Source organism: Orbicella franksi, chromosome 4 (genome assembly GCF_964199315.1).
Source record: "Orbicella franksi chromosome 4, jaOrbFran1.1, whole genome shotgun sequence".
Classification (NCBI taxonomy): domain Eukaryota; kingdom Metazoa; phylum Cnidaria; class Anthozoa; order Scleractinia; family Merulinidae; genus Orbicella; species Orbicella franksi.
In genome coordinates, this window is record NC_138148.1 from 21839801 (window position 1) to 21858881 (window position 19081).

General features: G+C 40.3%; 1 protein-coding gene and 2 pseudogenes across 8 annotated transcripts in view; 1 reads left to right on the forward strand and 2 right to left on the reverse strand.

Annotated features, from left to right (window-relative positions):
* Positions 1–19081, forward strand: part of LOC145484910 (uncharacterized) — a 437829-nt pseudogene that overhangs the window by 180874 nt on the left and 237874 nt on the right. The window lies entirely within an intron of this gene.
* Positions 1–19081, reverse strand: part of LOC145484906 (tRNA (32-2'-O)-methyltransferase regulator THADA-like) — a 656511-nt gene that overhangs the window by 64122 nt on the left and 573308 nt on the right. The gene's annotated exons all lie outside the window — the stretch shown is intronic.
* Positions 12162–14663, reverse strand: LOC145484498 (uncharacterized; annotated as a pseudogene).

Here is a 19081-nt window from a genome sequence, read left to right on the forward strand (position 1 = left end):
CTCATGCTCTTCACAGGAGATTAGAGACTGGAGGGAGGGAGGGAAGGGAGGGGAGAGAGGGAGAAAGAGAGGGAGAAAGAGAGGGGGGAAGCGAGCAAGGCCCTCAGGCACAGGCTCCTGTTGAATTTAATCTGGCTATTCACCACAGTGATAAACCATTTGTAGTATGCAAAATGACATAGGATCCACTTGTGAAAAAAAGATCTGGACATGGCTCGACAATTTCCGGGGACATGGTTTAGTCAATGTTTAAGTCTATTTACAAATTCCCTCGCCCTCCTCGCAAAAGACAAGTTTTTTAGGGCGGGTGGAAGGAAAGAGGGGGAAGTAATGGGGTGAGGTGGATTATAGTACAGTTGTCAGCTTATTAACCTCATGCTCTCCATGGAAGATTAAAGAGCAGAGAATGGTACAAATCTGAAAACTCCACCCCTTCACCTCGGAAAAAGACAATTTTGGGGGGAAGTGACAAAAACAAGAGAGAGTACAAACAGAAGACTTAAACTTTATTTAAACTTATTTAAACTGTTCTAATTATTGTACAAAATGGCATCCCCTCCCCTTCCCTCTGAAAAAGGTTTCCAGTGGCGACATTTCTGGGGGTACTAAGAAGAGGAGTAGCCCAGCCCCCCTTAAAAAATGTTAAAAATGGGGGGTCTTTACTTTCAAGTTTTGGGGTCTTAAGGGGTTTAAGGGTCTTTAGGGTCCTAGGGAGTCTGTTTTCAAGACACCCTGGAAATATTGATTACCATGAGAAAGACCAAATTAAACACAAACTAAACAAACCATTTCCAATTCCTGGTCTAATTTTCATATCGATCAGGTTAGGGAAGACTGCTAGAAAGCTGATTGACAATGCTTGGCATGGTCCAGAAAAAAACTGTATTGAGACACCTTAAAAGCTATTGTCACATGCCAAGAGACAAGAAATCAACCACATGGCCTTGTAATGGTGAACAACACTGCAATCTACAAGGTTGCCAAAATTAACTTCTGGTTGATGTATACCATGTGTGTCAATGGTAGTTACTTGTACGCATGTTCATTTACCAGTGTTTCTTTCATTGTTTAATTTTCGAAGGGGTACAATTACGATAGTTTCTGTTGATGATATCCCTACTTGTTCTGTGCTGGACTTTCTGCAAATTACAATTTAAGGAGAAGAAAGTCAGAAATCTGCAATGTGTCTGCCATTTTGAAAATTTCTGGTAAGCTAAATTTATTAACTAACTTTAATAAGAGCCATTTCTAGTACTAGCTCTGGGCTTTTTTATTTTCTTTCTTCTGTTCATTTTATAGGATCAGTAGAGGTAGGTACAAAAGTAGGACCAGATCACTCGCAGTTGGATCAACTCAGATCAACTCGAATTAACTTGGATCATTTCAGAGTACAAAAAATAATAAATTTGAGGAAACTGAAACTTTTACCCATTTGAAGGTTAAAATTCTTCTCAAAAATAGGCCAAATGAAGAAAAACTTGCCACATTTCTTTGTATTTTCAAGCTGCCATTTTGTATTTCTAGTGCTCTGTAATTTCTATGGTAGTCTCTAAGTATTGGCTTTCAAGGGACAAAGTTTGAAATATTCCGTGAACATAATATATTGCTTACTTGCATTCTATGTATTTTGAGTACAGTATCTTGCTTCTTATCACAGATATCATATTTATTTGCTCCGGTTTTAGCTTTACTTTGAGAAAGCTGTCTGTTTTGTTTCTTGCATCAATTTGGTCGATTTTATGTCTCTCAAGCTCAATGTTTATACTGCGGTTTATACCATTTGTTCTGGTTCCACATTATTCAAATGTAACTGTTTATGTGGAAGTCTGTCGTTGACTGTTTTGTGTGTTGTATATACCACTGTTTGGCTTAGTTCAGGCAAGGCCATGGTTTTGACCCTCCATGTGGATCTCGTCAGTTGCCAGGGTTTGGTACTCTATACACCTGAAGCTGGTAGTAGAACTGATACATATGTGAGAATGTTAGACATTCTGTGGCTTGGTGCAAACTTTTTGTAGTGTGTACCCTTGAGGTGGAAAGAAAATACTTGGTTTCTATTGGCACACCTAGCCAATGGTGTAATGTACTTTTCGATCCTTGATTTTCCTTCGTCGGATGGATGGATGGCAGGATGGATGGTGACAACAAAGGGAAACGTAACAAGTCGTTCTCGATTTGGCCTATTTTTGAGAGGAATTTTATCCTTAAAATGGGTAAAAGTTTTAATTTCCTCTAATTTCATTTTTTTTCTGAGTTGATCTGAGTTGATGTGAGATGATCCAAACCCGACTAGCAGACCGAGTTGATCCAGTCTGCAACTGGAAACCAGGCAGACCTATGAACTCTAAAAATTTAATTGCTGTAGCACAGTCTAACGGCTCCACTCTACAAAAATATACCTCCTAATAACATGACAGAGACTGCCCTTCAGAAACTCGTGTGAAACAAAGGTTGAAAGACTGAAAAGAGAACTGCAAATGTACAAACGTCACCAACATTGTTCCCAGGCTCTTTCTGCTCTCCCTTGAGAGAAAACCTGGGAACGTGGTTTTTGATCCAAGAGGAACTGGTACCAAAAATACAAAATGGTGGCTAGAAAACATGAAGAAATGTGGCAAGTCTCTTGATTTGGCCTATTTTTGAGAGGAATTTTAACCTTCAAATTGGTAAAAATTTCAGTTTCCTCAAATCTATTATTATTTTTTTATGATCTGAGTTGATCAGAGTTGATCCAACCTGGACTGGCAATGCGAGTGATCCGGTTCAACTTCTGTACCTGCCTGATCAGTAGGGGGTCAGTAAGGGGTCAGTGTTTCGTCAAAACCCTCTCGCAGGTAAACTGTATCCTGGTGTGGTGTGGCTTATCTGCCGTGGTTTAAGTAAATGCCACAATCAAAAAATATTGCAAATTTCACAAGTGCAATTCCGACTGGGGGCTGCCTAGCGAAGAATTTAAGTGAGATGTTTGAAATAGTATTTGAAGTGTTATTGTGTTATGAGTAGATGCTTGGTAATACATTTTTGCACTTATTGTTCGAAGTTGAGCAAAATCTGTCCTGAATGTAGGCTTAGTTTCTGACCTTCTCTCGAGTCTGATCTTTGCCCCTCATTGAGCGTACTATTAACTGTTCCTATAACGAAAATGAAACTTAATACATAAAATAGCATACAATAAATTCTCTGATCCCATAATGCTTGTTCAGAATTGAAATGATACATCAGATACGTCACAAAACTCCTCCATTGGAGATTAATCACTGTTCAAACTGCCATACAAAAAATATTGAGGGACCAAAACAATACCTCGATGTCAAATTATAGTACATAACATTTTTTCACAGCTCAGTTTTGATTTTGTGAGTTGTCACCAGTTCTCTCTCTACTGCCATGCTCATGTGTTCTGCATGTTTTCTTCAACATGGCAATTTTGGCCTACCATTTTGCAATGGATGTGATTATTTGGCAAACCATGCACAAAGAAATGAGACGTTCAACTTCCCTTGTGTCAGAAAGAGTGGCTTCTTTGGAAGTGGAATTGTCAGACTCGGCTACGACAGGAATCCTGTTCATTTTCATCACAAACAGTGAGCCACCTATCTGGGCTACTGAATCGTAAAAGGAATAACAACGGCAACAGCTCAAACAAAAAATGCAAAATTGTCAAGGAACACAGAATACAGGTGAGATGGTTTCATTATGATGAAAAGAAGAAAGAATTTATCACTGTTTGACAAAAGAATGGTGGTGGAAATCGCTTTATTCCATACACTGATGAAGAACAACTTAGGTTGGAAACCCTAACTGAGAAGGCGTGTGCATTGTTTTTCCTTGATGGTGTGAATAATTTTCCTGGTGTATACAGGAAATGAACAAGTGGATGCGTAACGCAAGCAGAGTGGCAACTTTTGATTTTGCCAATGAAGGAGCTGTGGATTACCTGAAGAGAAATGGTCTGTACCTTTCCTCTACCTATTTTTCCTTTGTACACAGCCTCGACATCTTTTGGGAAATAAATTCAAAAGCAGTGAGCCTACTGGAGCAGAAAGCTTGCCAACATCTGAAGAAAGGTCTTCCATAGCATTCTTGACAGTTTTAGGACCAACCTCCACAGTTAGTGACAGGGAAGTGTGCAAAGTGTGTGGTTGTTCCTTTAAGAATGATGAAACATGTCTCTGATGTGCGCAAAACCACGAATACCAACAGAGTCCATTGGCTGATTGTGTTAAAAGAGCTACAGGCAAAGAATTGGAGTTGGAAGAAGAAGAATTGCACAGTGAGAACTTTGTTTCACCAGTATCTCTTCATGTCATGAAGAGCTGCATATGGCCCATTTTCAGGATGCCATTGGTAGTCAAACTGTGCAAGACAGTGTTGCTGCATCAGGTTTATTATGTGATGAGGGAAACTCTTCTACCAGTAACGAAGTTATCTGCTCAAGAGACTGCTACTCCATCTAGTGTTTTGCATGAAGAGGGCAACTCCTGCCCAGGACCTTCCAGAATGCAAAAAGACTGTGGTGTAATGTCATTAACAGTGCACTGTTCAGTAATTTGCAGTGACATGATTGAGCATTTTAGAGACACAAGAGTAATGCATTCTTTATTATTATTCACAATAATCAATGAAAGAGGTAATAAAGAAGAAGGGGTGGGTGTTGGTGTAGAGAGAGGTGTATTCATTGTTTTGGAAACAATTTGCCAACTTGATGACAATCAGAGAATGACAAAGAGTTACTTTCATAAGGCATGATCACTTCATCAAGGAATGGGAAGCAGTTGGCAGAATACTTATCAAAGGATACCAATCAGTCTCATATTTCCCTTTGTTCCTATCAAAAGCATTCATCTGCTATTCTTTGTTTGATGCTGAAGTTCCTGAAAGTATCCTTTTGGAATCCATCATGAAGTATTTGTCACCTGTGCAAGAAGACTAGTAAAAGAGTATCAAGAGAAAGCTTGCCTCCCAGATGATAATGACGAGTTGCTTGAGTTTTTGGAGAGATTAAATTGTAGATCAGCAGTTTCGGATTCAGAAGCCTCACGTTATGGTTTCCACTTGGCAGCCTAGAGTTCAAGGGCTGAAGCAGTATTCACAGTTTCAGAGCAGCTCTGGTATTGAAGGCGCCTACGATACATTAAAACCAACAACCCAAAACGTTCTTGAAATATTGGAGCAGAGACAAACACAGAGGTAGAGCGAGATCCCTTCAAGTTTCTGTAGCGTTGCATAAGAGGCTTAGACAATACCAAAGTAATCCACTTCTTGAGATTCATGACTGCATCAGATATCTTGATCACCAGTAAGTTGGAGCTGGCCTTCACCAAACTCGAGGGTGTGGGCTGTAGGCCCATTGCATGCACATGTGGACCTGTCTTAGAGCTCCCTTCCACTTACACCAATTTAGTTCAACTGAAGGAGCAGTTTAACAACATTTTCGACAAAGATACCCCAGAAATCAACATTATGTAAGTGCTTTTCTCTGATAACCATTGCTGTGGCTTACAGGGTTTTGTTTTGAAAAATTTCAGACAAGTTTGATTTTGATTTTTCATTTTTTTTTTATAGTTTGTTATTTTCGATAACACAAAAATAATCAAACTGACATGAAATGTTTAAAACAGAAAGGGAACTAGTCATTAAACCAAAGCAATTTCACCTCGAACATCAAAGATTTCTTATTCTTTATTATAAAAGGTTAATACCTTGCATGTACGTAATCCTATACCTAACAGTTGCTCACACTCTACTGTGGGTGGGAGGTAGTTACATCATTACTTCCCAGCTGGTAGGCAACAAAGACTATTGAGGGAGGCAGCCACAGTGCACGTTTGTTAAAAAATGTGTCTTAACCCATCGAAATCAGAGTTTCTTTGCATGAAAGTTTTTGTCATTTTATTTTGTTTTGCTCTCTGTGTGAGGGCAAGATGTTTAATTTGGTGAAATTTGGCCCCATCTATTAGGTGTGCAGGATAACAAATTTTCTTTTAGCCTATTAAGTTGCATGAAAGGGTATTGGATTAAACAAGGCCTAAAGATTAGAGCATTTCTGTGATGTTAGGGATGCCTCATTAAAACAAGTAAATCAGATACAAACTCTATTGATTTTTCATCCAAGCTCGTAAATGCATGACATCTATTTGTAGTAAGCTACTGGTAATTGCTTCTTATATTCTTTAATAGCTTAAACCTACATTTGCCAAAGGTTTTTCAAGATGAACATTGCAATATTCATGTATCTGCTATGATTTGGTTTTGTGGAGCAACTACCTCCCACCCACAGTAGAGTGTGAGCAACTGTTAGGTATAGGATTACATACATGCAAGGTATTAACCTGTGACAAGTTAGAGTAGGTAGTATTACTAAGAGTCAAATTCTGTCAGGGATAATTGGCTAAAAATGAGCAGTCATAATCTTAAAGAGGCTTTATCAGTTTTAGGTTTATTGTTCTTTTTTTCCTGATGAAGATTTATTTCAGGAAGAAATAAAAAAAAATGGCAACACTGCAAAAAAAAAATTATTGAGAAGCCTGAGTCATGCCTGAGCTATGGTTTCCTATGCTTTATGATCTTGGCTGCTTTTTATCCTTGATGATGCAAGGGCCAATTCAATAAAACTCTTACAAGAGTAATTTACAACTGTGGCTATTGTTTTGAGCCTCTGAAACAAGAGGCACACTTGTAAATTACAATTGTGAAAGCTTTTGAATTATGATTCCAAGGTTTTCCTGCATGTAGACCACAGACAAAACAATTTAGTTTGTTATAGTGAAGCCTTGGAGCTGATGACTCATAGCTGCCGGAGCTTATCCCAGTTTCTGTAGCATAAAGCGGCTAGGAGTATTTCTACTCCCCCTGGATGGTGTGCTAGTCCATCGCAGGTCACTCCCCGCAATTTGTTAGGTTTCCCCAACAATTTGCTGGTACCCATTTATACTCCTGGGTGGAGAGACACTGTGAGAGCTAAGTGTCTTGCCCAAGAACATAACACCGTGTTCCTGGCCAGAGCTCAAACCTGGACTGCTTGCTCCGGGGACAAGCACACTAACCATGAGGCCACCATGCCTCCTGCTTAGTTTGTTATAGATGTTGAAAAACCTCATTTTGTCAAAGTCATATTTGCAATCAGTCAGTTTGCTACCTGCATTACACATTGTTGTGTTTACTTATTTAGAAAACCTTGTATGACACAAGCCAAGGTAAAGTGTTCTGTTTGTTCAGGCTTGTAGGATTGTAGGCTTGTAGTAACATGGGTAGAGATGATCTTTGGCATGATTAAGTTTCTATACAGCTTACTGGGTAATGGCACACTTTTTTTTAATGAATCTAGTTTCATATGCAAGTTTTTTTATTCAATTCCATTATTAGGTCATCTCCCCAATAGAAAAGTGGAGCCTTGGTTTTCTGCTACTTAAGTCCACTAAAGGGATGATATTTACTGAAATACTTTCTGATCTTGTGTTTAGTTTGGCTATAATATCACAGAAGAAAAAAGAAGATTAACATATAATGCATCATGTAAGTTGCTTTTATATGAAAGGAATTACAAAGAAATTGTTCCTTGGTTTTATTAATAGTATTTCAATCAATCAATCAATGAATCAATTATTTTTTATCTATACTTTACAGTTCGACTGGCCCATGGATAGCTAATGCTAGTCTAGGTGGGCCAGTCTATCAAGATATGGTTACAAATGTTTTCTATAGTAAATAGAAAAATAGAAAGTTAGGAGAAAGTTACCTGTGAACCTTGTCCCCAGGGTCTCTCTCTCTGTTTTCCCACCTCTGAGCTTGAGAGTGGGAAGAGTTAGACCCTGTGACACGCAGTTCTGCATGTTGGAGCTGTAGGATTTAGAAATTAGCTAGAGGCCTGGCAGTAAGCTTCAGAGAATAAATGTGATACCAAGTAAATGCACTGTGTCTATAATACAGGAAACAAATGCAAGGAATTGTTCATGCACTCGTAATATTTTGATATAATTCTATATCATCTTCAGACTGCGGTGACAACTTGGTAGCAGAAATTTAGATACTGCAAGATGGTACATTAGCATTAGCACGTCAAAATACAAAACAAAGAAGATACTATCAAGAGAAGGCATAGTTCCCTATTGGCTTTTAAACTGGTGTTCAAATATGGTGCTGAATGCTTGATATGATAAGCTTCTTTATATAGTAATAGATTCCAATTATCATTGCTGTCTATTATGTTTGAGTTACCATGCACGGTTTGGGTGAGAAATTCTTTGTTCACTGCCATAGAAGGTGGGTTGTTCTCATTGATAAAAATGTCCAGTAAGTTGTATAAACCTTGTATGTGTTTGATCTGATCACAATAGCACATATGTTTATATATAGTGCTTTCTTTGTCTGTGAGCACATGTTTTTTTGTCTGTGGACAAGCAGAGTTCTGTTTGTTTTGCCATATGAAGAATTGCCACCAAGGCAAATGAATTCATATACAACATTTGATTGGCTTAATGGTGGCGTTTTGTCTTTAGTCCTTGTAAAGAAACATAATTTTGTGGTCTTCTGTTTTATTCGGATGTCCACATTTGGGTCGCTGAGACATCTCTGAAGCTTATGCTTAAGCTTCTTAATGAGCTGTGTTGTTAGGTCACTAATGAATGGTATGGTAAGCCAGATAGTTGAATGCTGGTTGTTGTGGGAGGTGTTGTTGGTAATATGTGACCTCTCACACAAAAATGTACACTATGGCTATCCGTTTGAACGCTTAAAAACCGTGCACTTCCCATCTGGCGTCCATTCGTGATCAATGGGATGCCATTCAAACGGACTGGATCATCCGTTCAGAAAAAATTCTAGTCGTTCGAATGGCTGCTGCTATCCGTTCGAAAAAATCTTCATCAATTCGAATTTCTGAGGTTATGCGCTCAAAAAAATCATCTTTTCGAACGGCTGAGGTTATCCGTTCCAAAAAATTGTCATTCATTTAAACGGCTGAGGTTATCCATTCGAAAAAAAAACTGCAGCTGTTCGAACAGCTGATGTTATCCACTTGAAAGGAACTGCGGTGGTTTGAACAGCTAATGTCGCCCGTTTGGGAAAATAGTATTCAGCTGTTTGAACAGCTGCTGCTATTTGTTCACACAAAACTGATCAGTTGTTCGATTGGCCAGTGGTATCTGATGGGATTCAGGCTTTTGAAGGGCTGAAATTATCTGTTTAGAAGGAACTTTATAAAGCCGCCCAAATGGCTGTGTTCGTTTAAAACAAACATTCAACCTTTCCAATTCAAACGGTCACGTTTGGCCATTCTGAGAGAAAAACTTTATTTAAAATCACAGTTCAAGAAATAAATACTTTGAACAGATGTCATAACGGCTCATGTTATGCTGTGTTACGATTGTTTCAAGCGGATTGTCAAGGAAACTTTAAACGATAGCAATTAAACCCGCACAACACGAAAGCCCGCTCACAATTTTCACTTTAACAGTGAAAAAAGTTATTTTGAAAAAGAGACGAAATGTTTTCTTTCTGAATTTATGTTTGATGGGACTACCAATGTTGACAAAGGAAATTATGCAACAACCACTGTGACAGGTAACGCAACACGATAACAACAGCCAATCCATATCAATCGCTAGGACAGAACATTACGTTGTCGTGGCAACTACACAATAATTATTTCGCATATTACTTCTATAAGGTATTCCATAATTATCATAATTATCAAACTCGCGCGACCTTCAGCATGACGGATTGCGATTTTTGGAATTAGTCAACAGTGGGGGGATTGAAGTGAAGGTTAAGGTTTCTAGAAGATGGCTGTGGGTGTTCTCGAGGAGCGAATGGTGGCTACTGCTCTCAGCATTTTCAGGAGGAAGCTGTACTGTCTAATTTAAACAACTGCCTGGAACCATCCAGTGGAGAACTCGACCTGGTTATATTGGCATCCATCCAAGTGTTCACCAGGATCAACATCATTGGCAAAAAAAGAAAGCGAAATGCAAGATGCAGTTTCCTTTACCTAAACTGTCCTATGTGCAAAGAAATGTTCTTAAACCTTTATGGGATAAGCTATTCATGTTTTCGCATATTAAAAGAACATTACGAAGAACATGGAATATGTCAAAGGGTCCATGGAAACAGCAAAATATTACCTCACAACACTTTGCCACAAGCTGTAACTGCAAATTTCCGCACATTATTGCGAAGAGACAGATTCAGGTCTGTGATGGAAAACAATTATTGCCGGTTCTATTCTGTTAAAAGCTTTTGGTGTCCATTTCTAAGTTTTGTCAAGTTTTGAAAGCAGAAATGAAGAAGTGTGTAATAAGAATTAAAGCTATAGACCTACGAAAGGGGAGCAAAAACTTGTCCTTTATCAAAACATAAAGATCTCTGGCATTTTCACCATTTGTTCAAGATGAACCCTTTTCTTCGGCCCTTCTAATGCCTGGAATAATATGTTCCAAATATTTCTCTAGCCATTCGAATGGGTGGCATCATTCATTCAAAATTTTTTGTCAGCCGTTTGAATGGCTGGCATCATCCGTTTGAAATTTTTCGTTAGCTCTTTGAACAGCTGGCATCACCCATTCAAAATTTTTTGTTTGCTGTTCAAATGGCTGGCGTCATCCATTTGAAATTTTTCCAGTGCCGTTCGAATGTTAATAGCATCTGTTCAAAATTTTTCTTTGGCTGTTTGAATGGTACTTAAAATCATTGTGAACGGCTAGAACATCTGTTTGCTATCCGTTTGTTAGCCGTTCGTTTTGACCGTTTAACAGATATCCATTAGTGAAGTTTTCTTGTGAGAAGTCACATATGATCTGGAGCCCCGTTCTGTGCATTTGTAGTAAAGCGATCAATTAATAAGTTTGCAACATGTTTAGGAAAACTGTTCCACAATAAAAACTTTCTTATTAGCTTGAGCTCCGTTTTAATATTGTTGGGAGTGCAGATTCGGTGTACGCAGTCAGTCAGTGCTCTAACCCAAGAAATCTTGTGTCGCCAAGGGACAAAACCTTCAAAATTAGTGTACTGTGTGGTAAAAGTATCTTTTCCATAGATGCCAAGGCCATCACTAGTGATGTTGATGTCCAGAAAGTGCAGAGTGGTAATTTGTGAAGCATCTCTTCCTCCAGTTTCTCATCCCATTCTTTCTCTGAGGCCCACAATAATTCTTGAAGGAAGGGTTTTCCTTGAAGAGTTGCAGGAGTAAAGAATCCCAATGGGTTGAAAACTGCAGTGATGGAATTTAGCACTTCTCTTTTCAAGGAATATTCTGTTGGTGCAGGATCTTTGACAAGCAGTTGACTTTGACAGTGTTCCACAGTATTCCAAGGACTATGGTTAGAGTTTCCTTTACTCTGTCCTGCTCTGGAATTGACTTCAGAATTTCCTTTGAGTTCAACCCCCATTCTCTTAGATTCATGGATGCACGTTGAACTGCTTCCTTTGATTCTGAATAAAATGCTTTTGTTTCTTTACCTGAGTTGACACCAGTCAAAAGATTGTCCACATACAAGCATTTCATAATCTTCTTAGATTAAGTAGGAGTTCCAACTTGTTCCAAGTTCTGTAGACTGATGGCTCCAAGCAGAAAGGGACTTGAGATCACTCCAAATGGGGCCCTTGTAAAGCGATAAATTTGGCTTAGTGGAATCTTTGAGCCACAGGAATCTAGTGACGTCTCGATCTGCAGACTGGAGGCCTACTTGCAGGAGGGCCTTTTCAATGCCTGCTGTTAAGGAAACTTTGTGAGTCCTTAATCGTATGAAAAGGCCACTATTCCACTTTTTGCAGTGGAAGAGTAAATTTAAAGTAAAATGTAAATGTGATTTTATCCTTGGTGATATTAACCTCGCTCTACTACCACCTGTCGCTGAGGATGATATAACATTTTACATTTCAACTCTAAATTTACTATTCCACAGCAAAAAGTTAAAGAAAAAGTTCAATGTTCGTTTGTTTTGGCCACGTTTTTGGTTCCTTAGTAGCCCTGCCTGAAGCTTAGGAATGGGGTTGAGTTCACTCTTTGTACGTTTTCGTCATTTGGGTTAGTTCATAACTGTTTTCACATTGTTGTTTAGAGCACTGATATCTCTCGCTGTTCAAATTACTATCCAGTAGTTTCATGATGGTAATAAAAGTTGTTGGAATTTTGAAGTTTGTGTCTTCCTCTTTTCAGATAAAAACTATGATAACTTTTCTACTCCTTTAATTAGTGTTACATGGACATCAAGTGTTTCATTTACACCATTAGGTGGGTGCAATCCTAGTGCATTCATAACAGTCAGGGCAAATTCTTTGAACTCTTCACTACAATCTGCCAGGCACATGGTTGATTCATCAATGAATTCCTCAAGTTCTAACAGGTACTTTGTAGTCTTCAAAGTTGTATACAGTAGGTGGGGAAAAAAACACGGAGTCTGGTCTTCCTCTTGGGCTGCTGCTATTCCAAACATGCTTGAAGCTATAGGATGTTGGTCCAACATCTCAGCCACTTGATGAAGCTCATTTCTGAAAATTTGCATGAAACAAAACCGAATACATTCCAAGTGCACTAGGTCTGAGCTGATAAAGAAACCTAGGTCTGACAAATCTTTAAAAACGAAATCCACCAACCAGGACCATCCTTTACAAATTGTGACCAACAGGATTTCATTCTTTGATTTGCAGTAGATGTGCCAATAGTGAAACATCCCAGGCCACCATTTTCATCATTGTGGGATGACCTGAGGAATGTAGGAAGTGCCTCAATTGTGCTGTTTTCAGTCCCATCATCAGATCTAATTTTCCTGGGTACACAACCTAAATTGCTTCACAGCATCAAGGTTGTACTAAGCAATCACTTCTGGGTTCTTATTTGTGGGGCGCACCTCCAAGCACAGAAGTCTTCTTGAAAGCCTGTCGATACAGCCATGCACACTGAACCCAAAAGGCTTTAATTTGTCATGGCCATCAGTATGCCATATAAAATTTGGCCTTTTTGCATGATATGCTCTGCAACGTAATCTCTTCTTTTGCCTGCCTTCTACGCCATCAGGATCAAGTTCCCTGAGAAAACTCATGACCCTTGCTCTTTTGACAATAATTCCCTTAATTCTGAGCTGTGCCAACAGCTTGCTGTATCGCACAAAACAACCACTTCTACCAAGTTCCTTCTAGATGGCACTTCTCAATTCATCATCAGGGACAAAATTTCTTCTTAATAATCCTAAAGAGGTAAGCCTTCCCTTTAGAGTCGAGAAGCCAATGTTTATGCCATGGAGCTTCAAAATATTCAGGTATTTCAAGGTGGTTGTAGCCATGTTTGAAAAATGGAGATACAAACTCCAAGGAATCCATGTATACACTGGCAAAGGCACGTTCTACTTTGTAAATTCAGTTGCACACAAAATGGCTGTGTTAAAATTCCTGCCTTTTTATCAATCTGAGAGAGACTGGTGATGTCTCACAAAATTGAAACTGAACTGTGAAAAATTAAAAATGGACTGCGAAGAGAATAAAACTAGACTGCAAAAACTGGACTGTGGATAGAATAAAACTACAAAATTAAACTGGACTGTGAGAAATTAAAGCTGGACTGTAAAGAATTAAAACTGGATTGTGAAAAATTAAAACTCGACTGTGAGTCTTCTGGGCCATCATAATTGAACGGGTGAGTGCAAAACCATGCTAAGTGACAATTTTGGGTGAATTTTTTATCTTAAAAGTGCTTGGCCTTCAATGTAGTAGAAAAACATGGTCCTGTATTTTTGCCTCTGTTTTGGCTTCACTTTCAAGATACAATGTATGCAAAAAATACTCAACTTCAAACACAGTGAAATGTTGATTTCACGAAAATGCATAAGCTCAAAGATGTTGATTTTACTTCAAACACAACAAAATGTTGATTTCACAAGAATGCATAAACTCAAAGATGTTGATTTCACAAGAACGTGTAAACTCAAGGATGTTGATTTCACGAGACTGCATAAGCTCAAAGATGTCGCTTTCACTTTAAACACAGGAAAACGTTGATTTCAAAAGAATGCAAAAACTCAAAGATGTTGATTTCATGAGAACGTATTAACTCAAAGTTGCTGATTTTACAAGAACGCCCAAGCTCAGATGTTGATTTCACTTCAAAAACACTAAAATGTTGAATTCAGGAGAACACATGAGCCCAAAGAGATGTTCATTTCACTTAAAGAAAACAGTTAAATGTTGATTTCATGGGAATGTGTAACCACAGAGATGCTCATTTCACTTAAAAAACACTTCTATCTTGATTTCATGTCAACGGGAAAGCTCAGAAATGTTGATCGCAATACATGCCGGGAAGGTTCTCTACAACTCACACCCAGGAAGCATGGATCTCGATGCAAGACATATTTTATCACACTAAAATCAGTTCTCGCTTTCCAAACTTTGACGACAGCAATGCTTCGCAAATGGGCCACAACTCATGAGAGGATTGCTTTCTTGGGCAAGACTTGCTCTTTGACTTTGCTGTCTGGATCAGGCTGACTTCAAACACCGATACATTGATTGTATCAGTTTGTTCAAACATCAGAAAGCACATTTTGGTTTTTTAAAAAAACATGCTGGTGACTTACGGGTTGTAGTGTATTGAGCCAGCGGTTGACATTATGAGCATGCGCACTTATGCGCATTCTGTTCCATGTGCTTCGATTGAAATAAACCAAATACATGACAGTGGCGACGAGGATGAAGTCGTAGGAAAACGTTGAAAATATGACTGCTATCGGGAAGATAGAGAGTTTTGATGAGACACAAGAGAAATGGGAAACTTATGCGGAATGTGTAGAACAGTTTTTCTTAGCAAATAACATCCATGAGGACCGCCAAGTGCCAACCTTGTTAAGCTTGATCGGCAGCAAAACGTACACATTGTTGAGGGACCTTCTTTCACCGGATAAACCAGCCACGAAGAGCTTCCAAGAAATCGTCACGACCCTTCAGCAACACTTAAGTCCTAAACCATTGGAAATAGCAGAACGCTTTCGTTTTTACAAACGAAATCAGCGAGAAGGAGAAACCGTGTTGGCCTACGTAGCAGAACTGAAGAAACTAGCGACTCACTGCAATTTTGGCACGAACCTTAACGAAGCTTTACAGGATAAATTGGTCTGTGGCCTTCAAAATATGCAGATACAAAGGCATTTGCTTTCAGAAGCAAAACTGAAATATTCCAAGGCTTTGGAGATAGCCGTAGCGATGGAAACTGCCGTTCGTGATGCTTCGGAATTGCACAGTGAGCTGCATGCAGAACCTCGAGTTGACAAGATCTCAGATAATAGCAAACCACCGCCACCGCTGCCGCCGCCGCCGCCGAACCTCATGCCTAAGGGTTGCTATCGATGCGGAGGAGACTCGCACGCATCACACAATTGCAGATTCAAGGACCAGACATGTTATCATTGTGGGAAGGTGGGCCATATTTCCAGAGTTTGTAACTCGAGACGACAAGGTAAGCCAAAGCAACCACTCAAAACACCACAAAACACTCAAGTCCATACTGTTCAGTACAGTGAAAGTGATGAATTTGAAGATGTGTTAGGAAGCATGAAGATACACAATGTGAGGAAACCAAGCAGTAATGTAATCTGGGTAGATCTGAAAGTAGAAGGGAAACCGTTGAAAATGGAACTGGACACAGGCTCGGCTGTGTCGATCATTCCACATGATTTGTACGAGGAGAAATTTAACGACAAACCCTTGCATAAAACTGAACTAATGTTGAAAACCTACACGGGGGAAAGCATTGTTCCACTGGGAGTGCTTAAGGCAAATGTTGAGTACAAAAGTCAGCAACCTTTACTGTTGGATCTGTATGTGGTTAAGAATAAGGGCCCTGTGTTGATGGGAAGGGATTGGCTCTACAAGATATGCCTGGATTGGTATGCTATTAAATCACTGAAAGCTTCACAAACCCCACCAATTGCTAACGAACGTCTGCAGACCATGCTAGACAAATACTCTGATGTTTTTGAAGATAAACTGGGAACATTCAAATCAGCTAAGGCAAGGCTAACCCTCAAAGAAGATAGCCAAGCTCATTTCTGCAAAGCTCGTGCCGTACCTTACGCCTTGAGGCCCAAGGTTGAAGAAGAACTGAGAAGACTTCAGAATGAAGGTATTCTCACGAAAGTTGAGTGGAGCGACTGGGCAACGCCCATTGTACCTGTCCCAAAGAAAGATGGGTCTGTCAGAATTTGTGGTGATTACAAAGGCACAGTGAACCCAGAACTACAAGCTGAGCAGTATCCTTTACCCCGCATTGAAGATATCTTTGCAAAGCTTAGTGGTGGGCAGAAATTCTCAAAGATTGACCTTCGTCAGGCATACCACCAACTAGAGATGGAAGAAGATTCCAAGAAATACCTCACCATCAACACACACATGGGCCTGTTTCAGTACAACAGACTGGTGTTTGGCATCACATCAGCACCTGCAATCTGGCAGCGCACCATTGATCAAGTGCTGGAAGGAACATCTGGCACAAGCTGTATCCTTGATGATATGATCATTACTGGCAAGGATGACGCAGAACACCTGGCTAACTTAGAAGAAGTTCTACGACGGCTTCAGCTTCATGGGTTGAGAGCAAACAAGGCAAAATGTGAGTTTTTCAAGGAGAAGATAACTTATTGTGGACATGACATCGACAAAGATGGCCTACACAAGTCAGCAGAGAAAGTAGAAGCAGTATTGAATGCGCCACGTCCAAACGATGTAGTTGAAGTGAGATCTTTTCTCGGGCTAATCAATTACTATCACAGGTTCTTGCCTAACCTGTCGACAGTAGTACATCCCCTGACACAACTTTTGGAGAAGAATCATCAGTGGAAATGGACAGAACAGTGCGAGATAGCATTCCACAAAGTGAAAGAAATGATCACGTCAGAGCAAGTTTTAACGCATTATGATCCCAGCCTACCACTAAGGCTTGCTTGTGATGCATCCCCTGTCGGTATTGGAGCGGTGCTATCTCACGTGATGCACGATGGTACCGAGCGACCCATAGCTTTTGCTTCAAGGACACTCACCAAAACTGAGCAAAAGTATGCACAGATTGACAAAGAAGCCTTGTCAATAATCTGGGGGGTAAAGAAGTTCCATATGTATTTGTTTGGCCGCTCTTTCACATTGTACACAGATCATCAGCCCTTAACGTCAATCTTTCATCCGCGGAAAAGCATCCCTGTAGTCACTGCAGCTCGACTGCAACGTTATGCCTTGTTCCTGGCGGGCTATGATTACACAATTGAATACAAGAACACTAAAGTTCACAGTAATGCCGATGGTCTTTCCCACCTTCCACTCGTAAAGGAATCCAGAGATGAAGAAGTTGTCGACCCTGTGGGTGTATTTAATTTGATGCAGTTTGATCCACTGCCAGTCACAGTGGATAACGTGAGATGAGAAACACAGAGAGATCCTGTTTTGGCTCAAGTGTATGAGATGACCAGCAAAGGTTGGCCACACAACACTGCTCCTGCACTCAACCCCTATTTTGTTCGCAAAGATGAGATCACATTACAATCAGGCTGTCTGATGTGGGGAATAAGAGTTGTAGTACCTCCAAAGTTGCGCCCTCAAGTTCTCGAGGAACTGCATCAGGGACATATGGGGGTCGTGACGATGAAGGCCCTCGCCCGAAGTTACATCTGGTGGCCTGGAATCGACAAGGAAATTGAACTGACGGTTAAGTCCTGCTCAGGTTGCCAACTAACACAGAGAGAGCCCAGTACAGTACCAGTACACGCATGGGAGTGGCCTTCGTCCCCCTGGCAACAAATTCACATTGATTTTGCAGGTCCGTTCCTCAACAGCATGTTCTTGGTGGTAGTGGATGCACATTCAAGATGGCTAGAAATAGAGAGAATGACTAGTACAACCTCAGAGAAGACCATTGAAGTCCTTCAGAAATTATTTGCCAGATATGGAATACCAGCCCAGTTGGTAAGCGATAACGGATCGCAATTTACATCAGAAGAGTTTCAGCAATTCCTTAAGAGAAACGGAATCAAACACATCACGTCAGAACCTTACCACCCTGCCACCAACGGGTTGGCGGAACGCGGTGTGGGGAGCTTCAAAAGTGCGATGAAGAGCGAAACTGAAGTGAAATCCTTGAATCTTAAGTTGGCAAGATTTTTGCTGGCTTATCGGAACACTCCCCACTCAACCACTGGAGAGCCACCATCCCAGTTGTTCTTGGGAAGAAGATTACGCACTCGACTGGACCTTTTAAAACCAGATCTCAGCGTCCAGGTAAACAACCGTCAGATAGACCAGTCTGTCGCCAAGGGTGGTTCTGTAACGCGGCATTTTTCCATTGGCCAGAGAGTAATAGCACGAAATTACAATGGAAAATCAAAGTGGGTACCAGGTATTGTGCATGCACAACTAGGACCCCTGTCTTATGAAGTGGAGATTGGGCCTAACTTAGTTTGGCGTCGACACACAGACCAAATCAAAGATTCCAATGTTACTGTTGCAGACAACCATACACCAGTTATCCAGCCGTTGCTCTTCCCGCCCCCAGTTGAATGCCACGGTGACCAAGTAGCTGAGCCGCCTGAGCAGACAGAAACCGTCCCATGGGAAACGTGTTTTCAGCCATCCAATCCAGGGGCTAAACCTTCAGTTAGCAGCCTGCCAAGCCAGATTGAACATGTTCCTGTTAGAAGATACCCTACCAGAGAGAGGAAGCCCCCAGCTTGACTGGACCTTTGAACATTGAACTGCCCATTTCTAAGGCTCTGACTTTATTTTAAGAATAGCATGTTGTGTTGAACTTTTGGGGTACGAGACTGGCTTAAGGGGGAGGAGTTGTAGTGTATTGAGCCAGCGGTTGACATTATGAGCATGCGCACTTATGCGCATTCTGTTCCATGTGCTTCGATCGAAATAAACCAAATACATGACACGGGTTTATCAAGGCTCTATGATGCTTCTCAACCAGGCAGGCAGGCATGCAAATATGTACTTTAAAAGAACACTTCAATTGTTACTTGACGGAGCTCTAAAGCATCCCATCTCTTTTCTGTTCCACATCACAATAACCGATCTAAACAATGTTTCCCAGATTCCTGCTTTTTAT